Source organism: Mus musculus, chromosome 5, assembly GCF_000001635.26.
Source record: "Mus musculus strain C57BL/6J chromosome 5, GRCm38.p6 C57BL/6J".
Taxonomy (NCBI): Eukaryota; Metazoa; Chordata; class Mammalia; order Rodentia; family Muridae; genus Mus; species Mus musculus.
Genome location: NC_000071.6, coordinates 73343591 through 73364711, shown reverse-complemented (window position 1 = coordinate 73364711; position 21121 = coordinate 73343591). Strand labels below are relative to the sequence as shown.

The following is a 21121-nucleotide window of genomic DNA, read 5'->3' as shown; positions in this document are numbered from 1 at the left end:
GCCCACACATCCATCATGTCACTGAGCAACCCTGGGATGGATCTCTGTGGCAAGGTGATAGTGCTTTCATGTCCACAATTGGCAAGTGTTACATAGAGGGGTGTTTCTCTGTTCCTGATGTAGACATCAGAAAAGACTGGATCTTCACTCTTCCCCGGCTGAGCTCTTGATGGAAAGAGATGGGGCTATTCCAGCTTGAGATTCAAATACTCCCACCTAGACCAGGCTCCTGATATTTTATACAGGGGGGTGTCTGAGACCAAATTACTCATATGGCCACTGTACAATTATCCAACATAGAACACAGGACCAGGCCATTCTCTTGTGAAAGGTGTCCCTTGTAAAGAGTGAACAGTTCAAACTCTGACTCATTCAGGCAAGAGGTTATCTAGAGTAAGCAGAAACAGAAGGCAAGGGAGGAAACACCCTTTTCTTGATAGGGCTGGGGGGGGGGCAGTTGACACAAATCCAATGTATTTGGAAACTTTCAGTAGGAAATGGTCTGTAGCCTGGTAAAGGGAGACTGGGGCTAGCCCTCAACTTGGACTTATTCTCAGACCTCTAGAAAAGCATCCTTAAAATGTATATACACATTGGGAACTAAGAGTTCAAAGCTTAGGCTACAACTCTACCATCCAAGTACAGTGGTAGCAGTGGGATCAATTAGCAATAGGGGACACAATAGAGAAGGATCTCATAGGCCCAGTCACTGACAGGGCCATAGCCAGAGATCCAGGTCATAGTCCCATGAAGCACCTGGGCATCACTTAGAGATCACTAAGTAACATTCTGAAAGAGACTAATTTTCAGTGATGATAATTTCAATTAACAACTGCATATGTGTCCATTTCTGTTGCTATACCAAATAAACCAAGTCTGGAAACTGTATAAAGAAAAGAGGTTCACTGAACACACAGCATTTGAGGCAGGAAATCCAGGGTCAGTCAACCTTAGTCTTTCAGCCTCGATGGAGGGTCTCATGGCAGATGGCATCATGGCTTGAGGGGCTGTAAGAGGAGAGATCACATGACTTTTTTTCTAACAAATCACTCTCACAGGAACAAAAAGGGTCCCAGGATAACTACCTTTATTTATTCCGAGGACAGAGACAGCCAGGAACCAAATGTCCTTGGGGGACGAGTCACATCTAATCATGGCAGGCTGGGTATGTCAGTTTGGACAGTGGAAAGAAGGCATCTCCAATCTTGAGCTACTCAGTTAACATCAACAAGTCAGCTTCAGAGAACACTACTGCCAATCACGTGGTCATCTTTCAGGCCAGGCTCAGCTAGTGTGATTCTAGAATATGAAGGTTCGGGGAGGATTAAAACTCCTGCTTCTGTATTTGAAAAGTAGAGTTAAGTCAATACCCCCAACAGCCAGTGCTATAGATAGAAATCAACCTTTCCACGAGGACCTCTCGCCATCTTGTGTTCTCAAGACACGACGATCGTCAAGGGCATTGTCTGTACTTGATCGGTGGCCTTTGCCTATAATACTCCTTTCATGGCTCTTTCTGGCCAGCTGTTAAGAACAGATCACGAATCATCGGTCTGGGCAGAATGGGAGACAGGTAATTATATCTGGCAATAAAGGCAAGAAATAGCCAGTCATTAGACCCGGGAAGCTATTTCTGTAGCCTCAAACTACAGGATCTGTGTGACATATTCAGGCCACTCGTGAGCAGGCAGCAGAGGGAGGAAAATTTATTCCCAAAGCTGAAGTCCAGGAGAATGTATGCTCAGAGCCAGCACTGGTGTGGGGGAGCTTCCAGCAAGCACCCAGCCAGGGCGCATCAAGTTCCCTCACCCCTCTGGGATTCTGAATAGACACTTCCTAAGTTTCTAGCTCCAGTTTCTCCTTACAACAGATGCAGAATTTATTCACCATTTGGGAATAACAATAACAAAAAATTCAAACAAAAAAACCTCCTAGATGCTTTCATAGGCTTTGCCTGGAGCAAAGCTTGTGACACCCGTGAGAACGTGTTAGGGATGCCCCTGCCTCAGGACCACTGATTCTGATGCTATAGTTCTGACAGGGACCACAGGTATCTGGGATGATTGACCAGCTATTGGGAGGGACAGAAAAGAGCAACAGAGCCCAAGAGATGGCTCAGTGAGTAAAAGCACTTGTCACACAAGCATGGTGGCCTGATTTTGGTCCCCCACCACCCACAGGGTAGAAGGAGAGACAACTCCCACGGATCCTTTCTGTTCCTCACGCATGCCACGTCATTTACATACCCACCCACAAATGTACACGCGCACATAAAAGAAAATGTAAAAAAAAAATATAATTTGAAAGATCTGTGCATAATCTCATAAGTTAATGTCCTTCATTGATTCTCACCCAGCTAAAATAAATAATTGTAGCTCCAGCTTCTGCCTCTCCTCTCAGGGTCTCTGAGTACACCAGCTCAGAGAGGACTGGGCAAAGTCCGGAATGGTAAGGTCCTGGGGAGCGGATTGTTGAATACATACACTTTATTTGGGGTGAGCTAAGGTTTATATAGTTTGAGGGAAGGCATGAGACTATCCGTGGAGGGAAAAGGTCATTGGCTGGAAGCTAAGGAACTAAGACGTCTCATTTGCATAGGGAGGTGGTCCAGGCGCTGGGCTACAGGCCTGACTACCTGTGACCACCTGATTGGGGGTTGCTGAGCTCCAAGGCACGCACAGAAACAGGGAGGAAGCTAGTTCCACTTTTGCTGTTCCCAGGATGAGATTTTAAATCTTGAGTTTTGATATTTCGGGGATTTAAACATGTTCCACCTTGCCAGCTCCTCTGGTGGCATGATCCCTGTGCCCTACAAATAATGGTGCCCATTGTTTTTGTAGATTTTTTCTTCTTGGGTGATCCTCATAAGGAACATTCATTGGCTTTAAGCTGATGCCCTTTTAGTACAGTTAACATGCAAATGACTATATCTTTATTGGGGAAACTTTTGAAGTAGGGTGATTGATAAAAGGAGAAACAAATTCCATAGATTCAACTACGTACGTAAGCATGCTAAACAGGCATATGTTCATATGTCAGATAATAGAAACCAAAAATCAGCAATGTTAATTAGTATCATCCACGAGTAAATAAAAATGCGTCTAGACCTAATTCCATTGGACACTTCACTTTATATATGTCAGCCACCATGACAAGTGAGAATCTACCAAGCTACAATAGAAACTTAGAAGCTCCTTCAGTTATAAACAAGCTCTTCCTTAGATGGTGTTTCCAGTCTTCTACCTTTGCTGTGACGGATGCAAGGAAAATTTTCCATTTACATTTTTAATTATTACTTTAGTCTCTACGTAGGAGTGTTTTGTGTGCATGTGCATGTATGTCTATGCATTGTGTGCATACTTCAGGGCACTGGGTCGTCTGGGGTCTGGGACTGGACTTTCAGATGGTTGTGCAGTGCCATATGGATACTGGGAATCCAACCCAGGCCCTTTGGAAGAGTAGTCAGTGCTCTTAATCACTAAGCCATCTCTCCAGCCCCCAAGGAAAGATACTTTGAGCTCAATAGCACTGTAGTTGATTACCTAAGACCCGCTCAAGATCAAGCTAGTCAATATTCCATGACAGGATAAGATAGGGAGGGTGGCCTGAGACTCTATGCTCACTGCTTGAGGAATTGTTAATAGTTGATGGCTGCCAGGGGAGAGAGAGGCAGGGTTTTGGGTTTTTTGTTTGTTTGTTTTAGTTTGGTTTTGGTTTTGTTGTTGTTGTTATTTTAGAGGAATGGTCCCTGGTAAGTTGTTTATGCTCTAATGAATGGTCTCACACTCATGCATACACAGGTAGCACTGACTAGACTCAGTGGATTATTTAAAACAGACAGAGAGAGAAAGAGAGAGAGAGAGAGAGAGACAGAGAGAGAGCAGGGAGAGATGGGAAGGATTTGGAGGTGGGGAGTGAGTATGATTTTTTTAAAAAGCACGTTCTACACATTACATTATCAAAGAATAAATAATAAATACTATCTTAATTTTTTTAAAAAAAAATTGAACATGTTTCAAATTCTAGGTTTTGTGGGCACAATGTGCATTTATTCTGAAGGACAAAGCTTCCACAGAGAGATGTGGTCCTGACTGCGAACTCTTCGGAAACCATTTTCCTTCTCAGCCTCTGCATACCATTCCCAGGTTGCAGCTGCGGTTACCACTGCTCAGCCTGCACTTTCAGCCGGTACTCCTTAACGTTCCGAGAGTGGGTTGTTGTCATCGGGAGTATTTGGTGTATTTGGTGCGGCCTCTACACCCCAGCGGGGTATGAACCTCCAAAGAGAGGAAACATCCCGGGCAAATGGAATTTGACCTTTGGAAGGCTGGGGCAGTTGGAAACCCAGTCTTTATTTTTAGCGCACTTTTTTTTTTTTTTTTTGGAGGAGGCTCGCTTAACTAGTTGACCAAATTAACCTGTGATATCTTACATTTTCTCATTTAAATGATTTGCATATTTACAAATATGTCATCTGGGTGTTTTCAGTGTCCAAAAGTGTCCCCAAATGTTGGGTTTCTAATAAAATTTATTAGAGAAATCTGTGAGATAGTCCAGTGGGGAGGAGCACTCGGCGTGACTACTGTACGCAGATCCTGTATGCAGCTCATTTAATTGATCTTTGCGGAGTCGCTGATGGGTGGGGATGATTGGTTCCCTGCAGGTGAGGAAGGCGTGGCTAAGAGGAGTCCAGTAAGTCACTCAAAAGGGAAGTGGCAGAGCAGAGAATGGGAGCCTAACCGACTGCAGTCTTCTGTCATTTAGACAACTGGGGACCACCAGCTGAGTGGAGCTGCAGAAGAGCGTGTTTCTCTGCTGCCCACACACATCATCTGGAGTGCCGGAGTGTCCTTAAGCAGTCAGCACATCCTGAGTTCTTGGTGTGCCGTTCTATTTCTGGGGTTCTCCGGGGAGGGCGTGAAGCTCTCAAGCAAAGGACAGTCCCTCAATCTAAAGAGGGTCTAGCTCATTGGCGAACAGCATGGAGTGGTGTCTGCCCTGTAGCTCTCCTAACTAGGAACGAAAGCCCTCCAAATACAGCTCTACTCAGATGTGACACGCAGAAAGTGCCTAGATGCCACACCCAGTGATGTGTTCCCATATAAGTGACTCCAATTCCCTTTGAAAATATAACTCACTGATTACAAGTACAGAGCTGTGACACGGGTGTGGTCAACCATGGGACCTTTTCCCCGGCCATAGTGCATGAGCCCAGAGTGGAGCCAAGCAGAGGTCTATTCTGGAGCCTAAAGCATGGTTAATAGAAGAAATTCTAAGTTAGGAGGATGTGTCATCTAAGTTGCCTGCTGCCTTCTTTCTGGAACAAGTCTGTATGCAAAATGAAGCCAGAAGTGACAATTGGTCTGGACAACTAGCTGGTTATATTGGCACCAGTCACAGGCTCAGGCTATCAGGGGCTCCACTCCCATTCCTGTGAGCTGTCCCAGGAAGTCTCAGATCCTAAACACATGCCTTTGATTTTAAGCCACTTGGCTTTCTGTCTCTTGGCATCCACAAGACTTTGATAAGCACTGCTGATTATTGCTACTGGGAACCGAGAATTCCTTAGGTTTCAACCCAGTCTCCAGTAACTCCATGCCTGATTTAGTTTACAACTTCCCGCAATGAGCTACTTGAACTTGACCCATATTGCTACTCATTAGCCATCTATTGATTCATAAAGAAATAAAGCACCCTGGAGAACAATGTTCTGATAAAGACTGTTAGAGATAGTGATTAAATGGACGCAAGCAGGCCTGGATATCGTCCAGTAGAGACGTGCTTGGCTAGCAAGTGCTAAGTCCTAGGTTCTAACCCAAGTAGATCCCACATTTAGAATAACAGATGGGGACCTATGAAAGTGTCCTCCCTGGTTTTACCTCATTGCCCGGTTTCATTAAGGACAACATCTATTTGTTTATAGAACATGAGCTGACTGCTTATTCTGCAGGTGTGTTTACACAGAGTCCTCCAGAATGGCACTGTGGGTGTCACGCTTAAGGGGGCTATGCTGGTTGGCCCCCACCTATTATCACATGGCAGCAGCACCACTCTTTGCTGGTAACTATCCAAAAGGTCTCCTGCCATTGCCAAACAGTCCCTAGAGAACTCATTGCCTTCAATGGAAAACCAGAATTCTACGCCAATCACTGAGCTTGGCCATTTAGTCATTAGAGGCTTCTTTGGCCTCAAGCTATTGTCCTCAAAAAGCACTTGCTAGTTCTCCATATTTAGAATTGATATCAATAAGAACACTCCTTTAGTAACAAGCTTCAATAATTCATATTTATGTACACACAGGCAGAGAGAAATAGAGTCTGATTAGACTATTCTGCATTTTGTTATTGCCTCAATCATAATCAATAGAACAAAGGCATCAATCAAGATCTGATTCAATGGCCATCTCTCCCCCAGACCTGTCTTGCCCGCTCTCATGTCTGTCTGTGCAGTGCAACAATGAAACATTCAGCACGAGCTTATCTTCTTTGGGTCAACAGATTTATCAGATAAAACCATGGGACATCCAGCTAAACCTGAATTTCCAGTAAACCCAAATACTCGTTTACCCCAAATGTTTTTAAACACCCAATAAAAACAACACACCTAGCAACAACAACAACAAAAATCCTACAAACTGTATATTGTGGGATATGCTCTATCTTTTGACTGGCAATCCTGACTCTGAGTCTACTCTGCCTTAAGTTCTGGTGGTTTGGATTTTACTAGAATTCCTTCCCATAGAGAACTTAAAACATAGCTGGGCTCTTGTCTAGAGTTGCTCCTGCGGGCAGAACTGCTCAGATTCTGTGTTTGTCGGGGTTTCAGCCAGAGTCCAATCAGGAAACCCGAGAACTAAAGCATTGAACATGGATCTATTCTACATCAAGTACACATTTCAAGGAGTGATTGGCTCTGAGCAATCCAAAGGTAGGTTTTGTTGCTGAACAAAAGTAATTTTAGATTTATAAAGTATCTGGAATATAATTATTTTATGTATTCAATCCCTGGCCAAATTCTTTTTTTCCCCCATCTTAATCTAGAAATCTCCCAGCTTCCCTTTGTTTCAAAACAAAACAAAACAAAACAAAAAAACAATCTAGTAAGTTTCCATTGTGGGTTAGCTTAGCTGGTGAACCAGGCAAGCGTTAAAATAGCCCAATGCTCGGTTGCTGACCTGGTCCTGCTTTTCCAGAGACTTCGGGGATGAGGGGCGGAGCCACTTTCCTGACAGTAGGAGGGAAAATGGCTCCAAAGCACAATCCTGGCCTTGAGTGTTCGTGCCTCTGGTCATAAAAACTAATAGTAAACATTTGAAACCTTGGATTCCAGAGTCCACGTTGTGCCACAATGCGCTTGCCCTCCATCTCTTAGGTGTATTAACGTTATTGTGTACATAGATGTTTTGCCTCCATGTGTGTCTGTGTGCCTTGTGTGTGGAGCTCCCTCAGAGGTCCCCAAAGTGGGCTTGAACCCGGAGTTGTAGGCAGTAGTAAGCCACTACATGGGTACTGGGAACCAAACTCCAGTACCCTACGAGAGCAGAAGTTTTAACTGTTGAGCCATCTCTCCAGCTCCACAGATGTTCTCTTCAATGGGTGGAGTGGACCGCTGGCCATGATAGTCCAAACCAGTACTCACCTGCTTTTTGATGCTGCCTCTCTAGCAGCCCAAAGTTTCCAGCCAAAGCTTCTAATTCTTATTACCAATGTGTTCTAAGCCTTCGAGACACAGCCATAAGGAGAAACTAAAACGATATTAAGATGAGATAGATGATATGTTTGCATTTGTACTGACAGGCAAGAATTGTGAAGATGTGAGGGGACAGTGTGATACCTTAATGTATGACTTAAATTGAGAAATTAGCATTTCTCCTCCTCCTCCTCCTCCTCCTCCTCCTCCTCCTCCTCCTCCTCCTCCTTCTTCTGGTTTTTCAGTTGTTTGGAGACAGGGTTTCTCTCTGTATCCCTGGCTGTCCTGGAACTCACTCTGTAGACCAGGCTGGCCTTGAACTCAGAAATCCCCCTGCCTCTGCCTCCCAAGTGCTGGGATTAAAGGCGTGCGCCACCACTGCCCAGCTAGCATTTCTCTTCTTAAACATTTATCATTTCTTTGTATTAGAAACTTTCAAACTTTTTTCTCTCTCTCTTTAACTCTATTTATTTTAATTATATGAGCACACTGTAGCTGTCTTCAGACACACCAGATGAGGGCATTGGATCCCATTACAGATGGCTGTGAGCCACCATGTGGGAATGGAACCCAGGACCTCTGGAAGAGCAGTCAGTGCTCTTAACTGCTGAGCCATCTCTCCAGCCCCAAACTCTTCTCTTCTAGTCTGCTTTTATTCAAATTTAAAACTTTACTCATCATTATTGTGTGGGTATGTGTGTATATGGTGTATATGGAGTGTGTGTGTGTGTGTGTGTGTGTGTGTGTGTGTATGTAAGTGCAGGTATGTGTGTGCCTGGAGACATATATGGAGACTAGAGGACAGTTTTTAGGAGTCAGTTCTTGCCTTCCACCTTGTTGGGCAGGGCTTCTTTTGCTGATTCTACTACAGTGCTACTCCAAGCCGGTTGGCATGAGAGCTTTCAGCAGATCCCACTCTGCTTCCCACCTCCTCAGCCTCTCTCATAGAGTTGTTGTTGTTGTTGTTGTTTTCTTTATTTTATTTTATTTTATTTTTATTTTTATATATATTTTTTATTTTTTGGTTTTTCAAGACAGGGTTCCTCTGTATAGCCCTGGCTGTCCTGGAATTCACTTTGTAGACTAGGCTGGCCTCGAACTCAGGCTCCCGAGTGCTGGGATTAAAGGCGTGCACCACCACGCCCGGCTGTTTTCTTTATTTTAAAATACAGTAAATTTATGTAACCATTAGAAGTCAGCTGGATGCAACTCCCTGGGGGAGTGTTTTTGCTTCTCTCTCTCTCTCTCACACACACACATACACACACACACACACACACACACACACACACACACACACACACACGACCCCTGGGTTCTATCTGCAGCACTGCACATAAACAATAACAAAGGCTTATTTCTGTGTAACTGTACTTTGCACCTGCTCCACCCAGCCTCTCTACACCCTTTCTGCTTCCTGGTAAGTAAAGATACTACTCCATACCTCATGAAAGCCTCTTTAAGATAACTGCCGATTTTACAGCCTTGCTAATCACGATTGCAATTGCGCTGTACTACCTTAGGTTATATTCAAGGCAAAGTTCACCCTGAAGGGAACTCTCGTCACTAAGGGTAGTGGATACAAAGGCAGTTGCAAGGCAGAGTGTTCTGGATAATTGAAAATATTTTGCCAGACCTCTTATCAAATCTGATTTAATCTTTACTATTTTTACCTTTTAATGTGGTGAGCAAGGGACTGGATCGTTCATATCCAGGCCTGCCCTGTGATTTTATTGTCTGTTTGCACACATGTTATCATTTTTGCTTCGTGGTTTCTTTATGGGAAATCTTCTGAGGTCGTTTATTTTTATGGGAATTAAATTAATTAAAAACAGAGGATATTACGGAAAAGGAATTATGCTAATATCTCCGAGCACTGTGCGAAAAGCACAAAACAAGACTAAAGAAACCATCACCAATCCTTCTGTGTTCTGGAATGGTCTCTAGTCTTAGGACACTACAGTCAGTGGTAAGAAAGCCATATGACCTGAAGATCCAGTGAGGTCCCCATGTTGGTCCTGTGTTTGCTATCATGCTTCCCCTGAGATGCACAAACTATGCTGTCCCTGCATCTAATACAAGCAGGTTTGTTTGTTTGTTTGTTTTAATATGAAGCCCTTTTAGTTATTGCTGTTAGAGTGCTGAAGACTGAACCCAGAGCTTTGAGCTTGGAAAGCAGCAGCTGCAGCCCTGAGCTGTACCCTAGCATGTCCTGTCTCAGGGGCTTTTAGGAGAACAGCAAATTCAGGCGTGGAGCCCATGGCCTATCTGCTCCATCACATCACTACTGTGACACAATCACAAAGCGTCTGCAACACAGAGAGCTAAAGACTTGCCCTAATCGCACGGAAGATCCTCAGCCACGAGGACCAGAAACCAGACAGTCTGAGCATCGGGCCAGCATGCCTTCCATGACACCATGAGTGGACATGACAGTTTCAAGACAGGATTGAATCCCGATGCCTTTCCTGCTGCGTGGCACTGTGATGAGGGGAAAGACTCCATCCAAGATCAGTTAGAAAGCGGCAGGCTCAGCCCTGACCCTGGCAAAGGATTTCTGGTTTTCTACACACACCACGGGAGTCTGCCTGTCCATGGCGTTTCTTCTTTTGTCCACCCTGATGAAAAGGATTCTTAGCTTGATTCATCGAGCATCCCCTAGAAGAATCCCTCTAGACTTTCTCTGTCAGCCATCCAAAGGTATTTTATTCATTGTGACAGAATTATGCTGATACACATAGATTATCTTCAAGGACAGCCATTCAGAAGGGTGTCTGGTGGGACAATCTGTTGAGGATGATAAAATGTCTCTGGAAATGTGATAAGATAAGTGGAATTACAGTTCCCTTCTGCACCAGCACAGTTTAATCAGGAGTGTGAGCACACTGTGAGTATTATGGACGTATAAATCATGGAGTTATGCTTTAGATAACTTAGCGTTGCTGCAGAAAAGATTCCAGAAGCAGCAGAGAAGAGTCCTGGGCCTCCCTGATGGAAATCAACTGTCAGAGCTGTTGTTGGATGTTAGGTAAAGAGAAGCTACAGGTACTTCTACAGACAGTAGCTCATGTGCTTGGATGCTCGTCCAGCATGGGCAAAGTCTTGAGTTCCATTCCATCACTGTACAAACTGGACATCCTGACATCACCTGCAATTTCCATTTTGGTGATGTGGAGGCAGAGGAATGAGAAACTCAGAGACAGTTTCTGGAGCATAGTGACGTTGAGGCCAGCTGGAGCTAAATGAGACAAGAAAAAAAAAAAAAAAACAAAGGATCTACAATGAGGGCAGTGTTGGAAGTTCTGGAAGGCTGCCAGCTCTTTGTAGTGTCCTCCTGTGTAGGCTCACTGTAAAGTACTCTCTCCCACGGCAGCTCGGTCGTGGCGGTCTGGGTCCTAACTGATCTGTGGGGCAGGTAGGAGCAAAGTGGATTTGCCAGAGTCCTCCATTGCCTCATCTGATGGCTGTGCTCGGTGTGTCATAGCTGCCGCTCCACTCTGCCTCTCAACCACTCTGCCCCCACCCCCAGGGTTTTCTTGGGGTAACCATATCCTTGATCAATTGGTTCCTGTTTGATACTTTAAATGATTCTTCCAAAACTCAGGTTGACATTTAATTGTGTTCATGTCTATATTAAAGGGGCGGGGTTTAAGAAGATTTAGGTCATGAAGGGCACCCACATGATGAACGGTAAGGCCGTTGTCATGCGGATGGGTTGATTATCACAGTTAACAGAAATGAGCCATGTTTTAAAATAAAAAATGAACTCAGCTGGGTTTCCTTGAAATGATACAGCCTCTTGCTCTTAGACCTCCTGGCCTCTAGAGTTGTCAGTCTAACCGGCTTCTATTCTTTACAATTTCCCCAATGTGTGGTATTTTGTTACAGTGACAAAAAATGTCCTAAGGCACTCCCGTGCTTGGTGACTGCAAGCCAACTTCCAAATTCGCTGAGTGGGCACTGTATGGTGTCCTCAGCGCACCCTCAAAGACAATGCATGGCTAAACGTTGTACTTTGTTAAGAACTGGAGAACAAGAGTATAGGACACTCAGAACTCTGGGTCCAGGTCTAGTCAGCCATGGCTGTGCTTCTTCTCAGGGTATATGGCTGCTTGTTCCAGGACATCTACTCTGTGTGAAGTGGCTACATTGGCTAGACCTGAACTGTAGAGAAGAGTGGAACTGGGAAGCAGAAATGTATCCCTGGCTGTACTTCATGCATTCCTTAGCTTGTGGCAGGGACCAGCTCTCCCATGAAAAGATGCAGAACTGCTTATAGAATATGGATTTGAAGAGAACTCTGGCATCGCTCTGGATCTAGGAATCATCCTTTGGGCAGCGATCTCACTGTGGAGAATTTTGGCCTCGCTACTTACCCACTGTAGGGACTTGTGCATTCCTATATTGTGTAAAACTCTATGTGCTCAAATGCATTCGTTGCCGCATGAGCGAAATCTGAGGACAACCTTCACATAGGTCTGTGGAGGCCTGGTTAACTGAGGAAACTGTGCAAAAGTGATGAGTTGCGATCTGTCCTACAGATTGTTGTGTGCATATGAGGGGCATTGCTGAACAAGAGAGAAAGTTGGTGGCATGAGAGAGAGTTAAGAAGATGATAAGGAGCAGAAGAAGGAAAGAAAGGAAAGAGAAAAGGAAGGGAGAAAGGGCAAGGGAGGGAGGAGGGGAGGGAGGGAGGGAGGAAGGGGGGAGGGAGGGAGGGAGGGAGGGGGAGGGAAGGAGGGAGGGAGGAAGGGGGGGAGGGAGGGAGGGGGGGAGGGAGGGAGGGAGGGAGGGAGGGAGGGAGGGAGGGAGGGAGGGAGGGAGAACAGTAGTCACATTTTGCTAGGCTTCATCCAAGATAAGAAGGGAGATTACCACATAAATTTTCATTTTCCTCAGATAAGTCTGATGGGAGCACAAAGGTCCTTGCCCTAACAGCAATACAGACACCAGGAGTGATAAACACAGGGTTGTCTGTTCAAAGGAAAAGACATACAGTCTGTTTTATACCCAGAAGGCTGGAAATGGAGGTAGCTCATGGCTTAGATGACCCTTGTGCTATCTGCAGGCCAGGCCATACCTAGTTCCCTCAGTAGGACTGGAGGTAGCTGATAGTCTAGGTGACCTTTGCACTATCTGTATAGCCTGGGGCTCCACTAAGATCCAACAACCAGGACCAGAGGTGGCTAATAACCTAGATGACCTATGTGGTGTCTGTATGCGAGATCACACCAGGTTCTCCTCAAGGCCTTAAAAATAAGGCATGTAACCTACCCGCAGAACCCATCTTCATGGAAGAAGTGACGTGTACTTTGAGAAGAGTTTTGATGTAATTATGCCTCTCTGTGCACAGCATGAGTCTATGGTCTGGCTAACCTTAGTCAAGGAGAATTAGCTTTTTTTTTCTTGTAAATTGCAATAATTCTCCCCCTTCCCATTTCATCATTTTTTTCTGTGTTCTTTAAGACAGGCTTTCCTTTATATAGCACAGACTAACTCACATTAAACCTGGGTTCCTCCTGTCACTCTAGTGCTCGGTTACACATGCAAACCTCCACTTGTGTCTTAGTTAGGGTTTTATGGCTGTGAAGAAACACCAAAACCATGGCAACTCTTAGTTAATAATTGGGGCTGGCTTTCAGCTTCAGAGATTTAGCCCATAACCATCACAGCAAGAAGCATGACGGGGTACAGATAGACATGGTGCTGGAGAAGGAGCTGAGAGTTCTACCTTCAGATCAGGAGTAGGAAGAGAATGACACACTGGAAGTGGCTTGAGCATCCTCAAAGCCAGCTCCCAGTGTCTACTTCCTCCTTATAGTGCCACTCCCTATGAGCCTATGGAGGCCATTTTGATTCGAACCGCTACAATATCCCACTTGATGGTTTTCTATATAAATAGAAACTGTGGTGTCCTAACGAGGTCCGCACAATGTATCTATAGCTAACCACCTAGCGCTAACTTTTCATGAATGTGTCATGTTGTGACCTTTTCTTGTAATTCAGATTAAAGTCATGAATGCAGTCCAGAACCTCAGAGAAGAGAAATCTGACTTCAAGATCCCTTCACTCCCTCTAATGCAAGATGTATGTTCAAAGTTTTTAAAATAGGACTCCATACACAGAATTATTTGATTTGGAAATTAAAATAAAGATTTTACTCCGTTTAAATGTGTAACATAGTCGTGAATATTATTTTTATTTTCCATGGCCATGGTTACTGCTGAAGGTATCCTACTTGTTATGTATTGCATTGGTTTTGAACTATGAAAAGCATGTGCTGTATCGTAAACTACAGAAAGTTTGGGTGGGTATACACACTGTCTATAGGGAAATGCCAACTGTCAACGTTCCTTATTGAGAACTACTTACTTGTGTGAATAACAAGAAACAATCCTGAACCATGAATTGTGAGTTGGCTCCCATCTTGTCTTGTCTTGTCTTGTCTTGTCTTGTCTTGTCTTGTCTTGTCTTGTCTTGTCGTGTCTTGTTTTGACAAGGTGTTCCTATGAAGCCTGAACTGCACCTAAACTTATGATCCTCCTGCCTCAGTCTCCTGGATGCTAGGATTAGAGGCATATACTATGAAGGCAACCTTCTAAATTTCCATATAAATACCAACTATAGCATCCTGTTATTCAAACCCCCTAAGCACTGACTTTAAAAAAAACAACCCTGCATTATTACCTAATATGCGTCTGTGTGCTCCCTCGGGCTCCCCAAGTCAAACCACGGCAGAGATTCTGTGGACAGAAAAGGGCAGATTGGTTGCTAAGGGACAGAGAGTCAAACCTGTAAACTGTGGACGGCAGCAGTGTTCCAGTTATTTTATTATGAAGTTGATCCAGGTGTTCTCTTTGGTGGGATGTATTAAGATTTTTGGGGGTATCTGTAGTAGCAAAACGAGTTTCAGTTCAGCAGGCTGGACAAGCCCAAAGATATGCCCTCTTGTTTATGAATTTTGCCTAAAGCAGATGATGCTTTGAAAAGATGGGGAGAGGGGATTCTCTGTCTCTCTCTGTGTTATTGTTGTTGTTTGTTTGTTTGAAGTTAAGTAAAAAGTCTCTTCAAAGACAGTGCTCTTTTCTTTGTCCTGGAAAATGCCAGATGAAAAGCCAAAGTTCCCATCCCTGGGGAATCTTACAATCTGTTTGGAGACATTGTTTTCTTTGTAGAAAAACCAGTCTGTCTGAGAGTGACCTTCTAAGCCAGTAGGCTGGACCGTGGCTAATGTTGGGAGACGGCTCACCTCCTCGCTCTGGCTGGTTCTTCATGTCCTCAGCATGGTTCACTGCTTTGCTTATTTCACTAGCCTCAAGTGCAGACCTGCACCCAGCATCCTGTATGTGCCCCGGAAGTGCTGGTGGCCAAAGATCCCATCCCAGATCCAAGTTCTGATTCCACCTCAGCCCAGCACGAAATCTCAACAACAAAGCCATCTGGGTCATTAAGTTAAACAAGTAACAAAAGTAGTGGGGACACAGATAAGTGACAAGCCTTTGTACACTACTGGGCTACTCCAGTCATGTAAGCTACTCCAGCCATGATGCAAATCAGTATAGAGGTTTCTCAATAAAAAACTAAACACATTTTTACCACATGAGCCAGATATAAATTGGACTTCAAGTTGATGCATTCCAGAGACACCTGCACACAGCACTTACTACAGCTCTATGCACAATAAATTAACTCATGGAATAATTAAGTGTCCATCAACAGAGGAACCGACAAAGAAAATGTGCTACATGTAAACTGGGGACGGCACAGTACAAACCTGTAACCCCAGTACTTGGGAAGGTGAGGTGGGGGGGTCGTGAGTTCAAGGTCATCCTTGACTAAAGTGAATTAAAGGCCAGCTTGAGTTACAGACCCTGTCAAAACACAGCAAAGCCGATGCTGTATATATACATATCATGGATTTTTCAGACATAAAGAACAAAGTTATATAATTTGTAGAACAATAAATGCAACTGGACCTGATATTATATGAATAAAGCTAGTCTCAGAAAGACAGACATATGGTTTCATTCATTTATGTTTCCAATATGTATGTATCAATAGACACATTGAATCATATGTGTATATATATATATATATACACACACACACACACATATGACATGAAAATACAAGAAAGGCTGTCTAAGAGAACCAAAAGAGCCTGAGGAGAGGGAGGAGGGAGAAGAAAAGGTAGATTCAGGTGTAAAGTGTCCTCAGAGCACACTTCATACCTGTGTGAACACGTGCTCCAGACAGTTCATACCCAAAATAAAAGAACGACCATTTGTAACATGAACTGCAGTGTTCTCGCTGATGTAGCCTCCTCTCCCCCAGCCTGAAACCTGCTTGCTCAGGGGTGGAGCTTCCCGCTCAATCGTTCTGCCACGCCCACTGCTGGAACCTGCCGCTTTGCTGTTCCGAGCCGTGCACGTGGTCACCCTGCTATTGGACTCCAAGATTAATTGGCGGGAATCGGGCCCCTTCCCCTGCTTCATAACTGTGTGCGGAATAGTAAAATTGAGTTTTGATCAGAATGCCTGTCTTAGCTACATTTCTTTCTCTCGCCGCCTAGCCCCTCTTCTCTTCCAGGTTTCCAAAATGCCTTTCCAGGCCAGAACCCAGGTTGTGATCTACTGGCCAGACACAACACTCGCTGAACTCAGGAGCCATAAAATCGAATCTACTTTCTCCTTTGTTGATGACAACGATAAACTATGGTCCTAAATCATCATTGGTCAGATTTAAGGCTTTATGTGTAAAATTTCTTGTGTTCCTTAACTTTTCTAAGGAGGAGAATTCCAGCCCAGTGTGCAGAATAATGAAGCTACATCTGAGGACTCTTAAATTTAAAATGATCTTCAATTACTTGGAGTTTTTGATAGGACGCTAACCCAAAGCTACACCAAGCAGAGAAAATGTGATTGGGCTTCACTTATGTTCATCGAGCCCTAAAACCTGACCTGGGGCAGCTCTCAACGTAGTTCATGAAAAACCTGAAAACTGAATCACAAAGTACAGGGCATTCCCATGGCTACTATCAACTCACAAGCCACACTGTATCTATTTATGGCAACTGAGCACACTCGAGAATTTTATATATATATATATAAAATGGTTTTTCAAGACAGGGTTTCTCCGTATAGCTCTGGCTGTCCTGGAACTCACTTTGTAGACCAGGCTGGCCTCGAACTCAGAAATCCGCCTGCCTCTGCCTCCTGAGTGCTGGGATTAAAGGCGTGCGCCACCACTCTGGGTTTGAGAATTGTATATTTTAGTAACAAAAACCTTAACAATGATTGAATGGAGACAGTTATTACTACCTGCCTAGAACAGTTTCAATGCCTTACAGTATCAATTCCTGCATCCTGACAATCATCCCATGCAGCTGGCTCGCTAGTATTATGTCTATCTTATAGATGGAGAAACTGGGGCAAGTACTTAGTCTAAGAGCCACAGAAAAAAATGAATGAATGGCATAGTCAAGATTTCATGCATGTTCTATGTCCCAGGACTGTCTCCTCCACTTTGAACTGTAGAAAAGTAATCTCAGGACAGAGAGAGAGAGAGAGAGAGAGAGAAAGAGAGACAGAGACAGCGACAAAGAGAAAATTTTATTCTACTTTTAGTCATGTGGATATCTGTGTGAGTATGTGTGTGTGCGCACAGGAAAGCAGATGTCCTTGGAGTCCAGAAGGGGACACCAGATCCCCCTGGAGCTAGAGTTACAGGTAGCTGTGAGCTACCTGACCTGTGTGCTGGAAAAGGAACTTAGATCTTCAGCAAGAACAGTATGTGCTCTTGACCTCTGAGCCATCTCTCAGCCGCTAGAAAAGCAGTCTTTAGAGCTAACTAGGTTAATCAATAAGTATCTAATGGGATCTGAAGTTCAGTTCTTCCATTTTTATTTTATTTTTCCCCTGAGTTAGAGTCTCACTGTGTAGCCAAAGCTAACCCTTGACCTCAGGACCATTCTGCCGTGGTCTCCCGGGTGCTGAGATACCAGACCTTATTCTTTTACAGTCTCTTTGTTTTCGATGCTGATGTACTTGGGAACTGCAAATGTCATGACATTCATTCCTAAATACTTAAGTGTGCAACTAAAAGCAGAAAAAGGTACAGCCAACATAGTGAAAAGAAATACTACCACGCCCAAGAAGCCATGGTCATTTTAATGACTTTTATAGCATCTGAGACGCAAACCACATCCCACTTCCCATCATCTTCCCACAGCTATTTCAGCCAGAGAAACTAGGGTCTAAGGAGGCAGTGGGTTGCATCTTTAGTTCTTTTTTAAAGCTTTGTTTTATTTGTGTGGGGGGGGGGCATGGGCACGCACAGGTGCAAGTATCCAGGGAAGCCTCCCCATCCCCCAGAACTGGAATTACAGGGAGTTGTGAGCCACCCTTGTGGATGCTGAGATCAGGACATCCTCTGGAAAAGCAGTAAGTTCTCTCAACCACTGAGCCACCTCTCCATCTCCACCCTCTCCATCTCCACCCTCTCCATCTCCACCCTCTCCATCCCCACCCTCTCCATCTCCACCCTCTTCATCTCCACTCTTTAATTCTTTTGCTATGAAAGGGTCACTGTTTCTACAGTGTTAGTTTGCTGAGAGTCCAAGGGTTGTCCCATGGAACGTCTTTCCTTTAGGGTTTGTCTCTTTGGCTTGGCCATGTGCTTGTCTGCACTTTATTATCTACCTTTCAGGTGGCCATTCTATACCTAATAGAAAAAGATATCAAAGCTACATCTACAGGGCATAATTAATCTATGAAAGAATTGGTAAGGTGGACTTTTTTAAAACTAGAAATGCCTTCTCTACAAAGATATTATCAATGGAATGAACTGACAGATATAAATAAGGAAGGAAAATATTTGCAAGGCAAATCTGATAAAGGAGCATTATTTCTAAAAAGTTTACCGAGAGCCAGACATGATGGTGTATGCTTTAACCCCAGTACTCAGGAGGCAAAGGCAGACAGGGCTCTGGGATCTGGGATCAGCCTGGACTACATGGAGAACTGCCTCAAGAGAAAAATTATTTTTAAAAACTCCGGCTAGAGAGATGACTCAGTGGGTAAGAGCACTGACTGCTCTTCCAGAGGTCCTGAGCTCAATTCCCAGCAACCACATGATGGTTCACAACCATCTGTAATGGGATCAGATGCCCTCTTCTGGTGTGTCTGAAGACAGCAACAGTATACTCACATACATTGAATAAATAAATAATTTTTTTTTTTTGGGTTTCTCTGTATAGCCCTGGCTGTCCTGGAACTCACTTTGTAGACAAGGCTGGCCTCGAACTCAGAAATCTGCCTGCCTCTGCCTCCCAAGTGCTGGGATTAAAGGCGTGTGCCACCACACCCAGCTAATAAATATTTTTAAAAAGAAACCTCAGCAATCAGAAAAGAAAAAGGAGCAAACCAGGGATGAGTGCTTGCTTGGTGGTTAGGTGCTTTCTCAGCACATCTGAGGTCCTGGGTTCCGTCTCTCGCATCCTTTAAAAAGGTCAAAAGGACCACAGGCTTGAATAGACAGCTCACAACACACAGACATGGGAAATGAGTGTGTGAAGCAGCACTCTATCTCTTGTGGCCTCAGGGAGTCAAAAACCAAATGAGATGCTAATGAACACATTGGGAAAGCCGAAACTCAAAGCACTGACAACATCAAATTCTGCCAAAGATGTGACTCCACAAGAACTCCACGCATGGAAATGTAACAGTTCAGCCACTCTGGGTTTCTCTCAAACAGACCCAGCAGTTTTGTTCCTTGGTCTTTACCCAAAGTGAAAACTTACATCCATATCAGAACCACGCAGATGTTTATAGCATCTTTACTCACTATTACCTCAAGCTAGAAGCAATTACGATGCTCTTCAACAGGCAGGTGATGGATAAGTAAACTGGGTACAACTAGATAGTGATTACTATGTGTGTGTGTGCGCATGCATGTATGCATGTGTACCATCTGTGTTCCTGTGTGAGTTATTAGTAAGACACATGACACTGATCTCTGACCTCCTCTGCATGCACAGGCATACATGTGCACGCCCACCAGCATGAGTGTATACACACAAATACATAAACACACAAAGATGGAAGGTCTACAGGGAACAGCCTAATTGTCAGTCGCCAGAACCCATGTAAAGTGGCCAGAGGTAGCGATGGACATCAGTCAGTGATCCACCTTTATCATCCAGATCAAAGAATAGAGAGGAGCCAAGGATGAATTCTTGGGGGATTCTGGGAAAGATCGGTCAATCAGATCTGCAAAGTAGAAAAGCAGCCTAGAAGGAAAGAAATCTGTGAAGGTCAGAAAGGAGAACAATCAGCGGCTGATGATGACTAAGGGACCTTCTTCAGTCATCTCTGGGGCTGATTCATCTGAGTAACTAACTCCTCTGTGAATAACAAGTATCTGAGACTAGACCAAAAATAACAGCTGCGATGAATCGCATCCTGGAGAACTGGGGGCCGCGGCGGGAGACAGCTTTGTGAGGCAGACTCCACCGTGCAAGGCAGAATTTCCGTTTTTGTCTTCAAGGCTTTGTGACATAAGGTGGGACTTTATGACACACGCTCTGATTGGAGAACCCAGTCCAGCCAGTTGAGGCATATCAAAGCGGGGCTTAGTTGCTACAGCAACCAGCAATACAAAGATCCATGAATCATCAGTCCAACTTGTTCCTAACTTGCAGTCATAAAAGACTTTTGAATCTTCAAAGACCATGAATCTAAATGTGCTGCTGATGCTCAGGAAATGGCCCTGCAGAGAAAATCTTATTCAACATAGCCAAATACAAAATGTATCTTTGGCTTTATTGAAGTGGCTTGGACTTGATACCTGAAAGGCCCTTCTGGTACCCGATGTATTAAGTATTCTCCATCTCTCACTTTGCTAGGACCACGTTCAGGAGGATTTTGAGGAAGGCGATGTTTTTATTTGTTTCTAAAGGAAGCATCACGCTCAGAGGCCCCACCTAGAAATTCAACCTCAAAAATTTGATGGAGGTAGGAAGGACCTAGAGAGACGGGGTCATGATTGGGTCACAGGGGATTGGATAGGGTGACAAAGGATTCTAGAAAATGCTTTCTAAAAGCAAGTCTTAGGATCAGGTATATGACTCAGCAGGTAAACGCAATTGCCAGTAAGGCTCACTACCTCAGTTCAATCCCTGGAACCCATGAGTAAAGGCCAGGGGTGGCGACGGGCTTCTGATCCCCACACTCCTAAAGGACCAGCCTGGAAACAAGAGAGACCCTGCCTCCGAAATAAGATGGGAAGGGAAAACTACCTTGTAGACATTGTCCTCTGACCTCCTCACCCATTCTTTGGCACATGCACAATAATAAATAAAATTGTTCTTAATCTTTTAAAGTCAAAGCAGGTCCTCCTCCCCAGCATTTGCTTAGTGGGGTTACTAAAGATG

General features: G+C 44.3%; 1 long non-coding RNA gene across 2 annotated transcripts; it reads right to left on the bottom strand.

Moving 5' to 3' along the window:
- Positions 1-945: 945 nt before the first annotated feature.
- On the bottom strand, positions 946-16018 carry Gm34496. Of its 2 annotated transcripts, none has more exons than XR_377014.2 (5): positions 15921-16018; positions 7639-7744; positions 1404-1583; positions 1086-1299; positions 946-1007 (listed from the first exon to the last, which is right to left on the bottom strand). It is a non-coding gene; the product is annotated as a predicted gene, 34496 (long non-coding RNA). The 2 variants fall into 2 exon arrangements; XR_377015.2 differs by having other exon boundaries at positions 1404-1524.
- Between the last annotated feature and the right edge of the window lie 5103 nt (positions 16019-21121).